Source organism: Primulina tabacum, chromosome 5 (assembly GCF_025594145.1).
Source record: "Primulina tabacum isolate GXHZ01 chromosome 5, ASM2559414v2, whole genome shotgun sequence".
NCBI lineage: Eukaryota > Viridiplantae > Streptophyta > Magnoliopsida > Lamiales > Gesneriaceae > Primulina > Primulina tabacum.
The window spans coordinates 41,973,855-41,977,593 of NC_134554.1; the positions used below are offsets into that span (position 1 = coordinate 41,973,855).

The window sequence follows — 3,739 nt, forward strand, 5'->3', positions numbered from 1 at the left end:
ATAAAGGGTCCACTCCCTTTGAAGAAGAAAATACCGATAGAATCTCAATTCTTTCGAAAAAACAAATATATTTTCTTTGTCCTTTGATAATGACACACGTTTTAAAGTGAAATTAAAAAAGGGACAAAATGACTGAAATTTTATTCTCTATTTGGCAAATGGGACCTTTTTGAAAAGAAGGTACGTGGCCCAATCACGAACGCAAATCTGGCTGATATAATGATTTTTCAGGCTTTTTTTTAATTTTACTTTTTTAAAAGGACAGCCCAGAAATTGGTACACAAGCGATTATTTATTCTTGTATATATATTACCTGACAGGATTTCAAAGCATACAAAATCTCGTGTGATTTTGTTTCACTTATCCATTTATATTGATTTTCAACTTGATTCGATTCATGAAAAAATATTATTTTTTTAATTTTGTGAATGATTTTTCTCTTATGTTTTGTTTTTGTATGATTTTTATTTAGGATAACTTCCAATTGATGTTCTTTTACATGAAAGTATTTCATTAATAATTATATCAATGTTAAAAGACATTTTATCCACACAACTTTCAATGAATCAATTCCAAAAAAATTAAATGGAAGTGGCTGAAAGCCTAATCAAAGTTTGATGCTACTTCTGTTTGGATAAAATGTTTTTTGCCCCTTCAAAACTTCCTGAGTTTCCAAAAAAATTCTTCGTATTTAGATGAAATTAATTAATTTTTGTCAAGTGTGCGTAGGGATGTAATATTTTTAATTTTTTAATTTTTTAATTTATTTATTTGAATATCAAAATTAGCCCCATAATTATTTGCAAGTAATAAATTTTAATACTTTATCCACTTGAATATCAAAATTAATTATAAACTACAAGATTAAAATTATGTGTACGAGAGTCATCTTTTGAACGTATGAAGCAAAATACGTACTACATTCGCAAGAGCCACTTCTTAAACCTATATGAGTCACTTCTACATTCTCAATATTAATAGATCAAGGGTTCGGCCGCAACGAGGACGCATCGTATAGCATTCTGAAGAAGAAGTGATTGCAATACTCTTTGTCCCACATGAATTAGAAACACGGTTTAAAATAGTTTATAGTGGCTTACAATAGACTCTTATATCAACTTAAGTGACCATTTTAGTAAAGTGAGAACGAATACAAACAAATTGGCTAACAAATAAATTAAATGATGATAAAATTAATGTAACAAACAATTGGATGTGAGTAATTATGGGAAATTGGTATAATCTCCAATATGGAAACATTATTTGCTGAAACTAACCCCTAAGAAAACCCCAATACGAGTAGGGTCGATGATGTACCCGTAGGGGTAATCCAAGACCCAAAATTATTTAATGTAATATTAGCAAATATGTGAGCCCAATCATGCAATGTAAAATAATATAGCCAAAAAATCATAAGCCATAAAAAAAAATCTCCTTTCTATCTTAGAATTGCTCGGCCAAATCATCCCCACCCTCCTCAATTTTCTCAATTTCATCAATCCCTTCATGTATCAATTCTTCCCAAAACCCGTGATCATCAATTGGCTTATATTCTTCCCCTTTGTCCAAAGATTTTCCCTCCATCATCAGTTGAGGTTTTTGCATACTCAATGCCAAGTTCTCAAGCTCCAAATCACCAAATCTTGGGATTTCATCAAAATCCTGAGGCTCTAGCTTAAGATCGTATGCGTTTATTTCACTTCCTTGGCCTGTTTCTCTAAATGCAAGATTCCCAATTGTGGCCAAACTAATATTTTCCCCTTCATGGAATACTGATTCTTCAACCACAACATTTCTTGAAACGTGGTCTAATATTCTTCTCCGCCTTTTGTTGCGTATCACTTCTTCAAGCTCTTTTTTCTTGTCATTTTGCTGCAATATTTGTTGCAAGAGAGAGGGGTTTTGTAATGCTTTTGCCAAGAAACTCATAGTTTGTTTTTGCTTTATTTCTGTAACTTTAAGCCTTTCTTCCATTGTCTTAAGACATGAAAATGTGGTTTGTTGTTGCTGCCTGAGTTTCACTAACTCCATCGTGAGAACTTGCTTATCGCGCCTTAATCGATCGATTTCTTCATCTAATCCAAAACTTCCCACCTCCACACACGAGCCTAGACTTTGATCAATCGACGTTTGAGAACTCGAATATTGTTTCTTTCTTCTTACAATGTTTTTTAGAAGATGCCTTTGTCCCCTTAAAAACCTTCGTTTGCAAACTCCCACTTGTCTGGATCAACCTTCCTAAAGCCCTGGAAAATTACATTTATACAATATATTAATATATTGAATAGAAATCCAAGCTAGAAAGCTTGTAAAATATTGAAAAAATAATTTGTTGACAGGATTTGATGAAACATTATGAATCAAGAATTCTGCTTTTAAATCCATTCAACACAATTAGAGAATTAAGAAGCTCTACCTTATGAACTAATTCCTTAATAAAAAGTACATCGGAAGAAATTAAAATTTTCAGTTGTTTTTGGCTAATTAGAAACTGGTAGAGCTGAATTATTTTTAAGAGCTTGAATCACAGAAGATTATACTAACACAATGTACTCTACTCAAGTTATTATAAAGACTCTTAAATTAATTATAATAAGAATGAGCAAATACAAAGGATCCCATACACTTACTTAATAAATCTTTGTACCAGACTGGATATGGATCGAACATATACCAAACGAGATGAGCAAAGATATTTTTCAAACGAAAGAAACATTATAAAACAAATTTTCAAGAAAGATATAAAACTTAGAATTAATATTACTCACATAAGTATTAAGCTGCCTCACAAAACTTGAGAAATTATTGTGCTTGAAGTACTTTGGAAGAATATTGGTTGCAAATTTTTGAGGATCCCAAACAATGAAACTATTGTGTCCTCGACTCCAAGAAACGAATTCATCTGTACTTGGATCTTCAACAAAATCATAAGTTTTGCTGAGAAATGGCGGAGGACCAATCTCTAGCAAAGCCTCCATTGGCTGAGGAATCAGATCCTCGTTATCCCAATCTTGTAATGAACTTGATCCAACATACTCCTCCTTTACAAAATCTATAGAGTTTTTCATAAGTTTTCGGAGATTTTTTTCGTGGTTCAAATATTTTTCGTGGAAAAAGCTAGCCCTTTATTTGTGGTTCTTTTTTTTTTCCAGATCTTGTTGATGCATAGGGTTTTGACATAAGATAATCAAGAATATAATTCAAGAAACAAGAGGAGATACGACGGTCACAAGACGGAACAATCCCTTTTTTTCTTTGTTATTTTCCAAGAAAATTGAAGGGATTTATTTGGCTGTGATTTTGGAAAAAATATATACAACAATTTAACAGAAGATGAAAGAGTGGAGATGGAGGAAGCTAGGTTTTAGGAAAAATGGGAGAAAATATTTAAATAGAATAGGGAAGTTGAATTATTTATTGGCAACATGCATTAATTTATACATTATTTAAGACAGATGGTTAATACTTTGAATATATGGAAACTTGAATAATTTATTATTACGTACAATTGTTTTAATCTATATTTTATGTTTCAAAAAAGAATCCTTGAATTTACAGATTTTAATAATTTTTTTACCCTGTCCTTGGTTGATCGTCAATACTTAACGGGCACGTGCCTGATTTCTTACAAAAATAGAAATATAAAATTAAGGCAAAATCGAAGATTAAAATTAAATGCATGCATGCATGTCATTGTTTAGCTGGAATTAATCGAAGATTTTGATTTTAAGTGAACAGC

The 3,739-nt window shown here is 31.4% G+C and overlaps 1 pseudogene; it reads right to left on the reverse strand.

The window, feature by feature from the left end:
- Window positions 1-1,205: 1,205 nt before the first annotated feature.
- On the reverse strand, window positions 1,206-3,383 carry LOC142547751 (heat stress transcription factor A-2c-like; annotated as a pseudogene).
- Window positions 3,384-3,739: the final 356 nt, after the last annotated feature.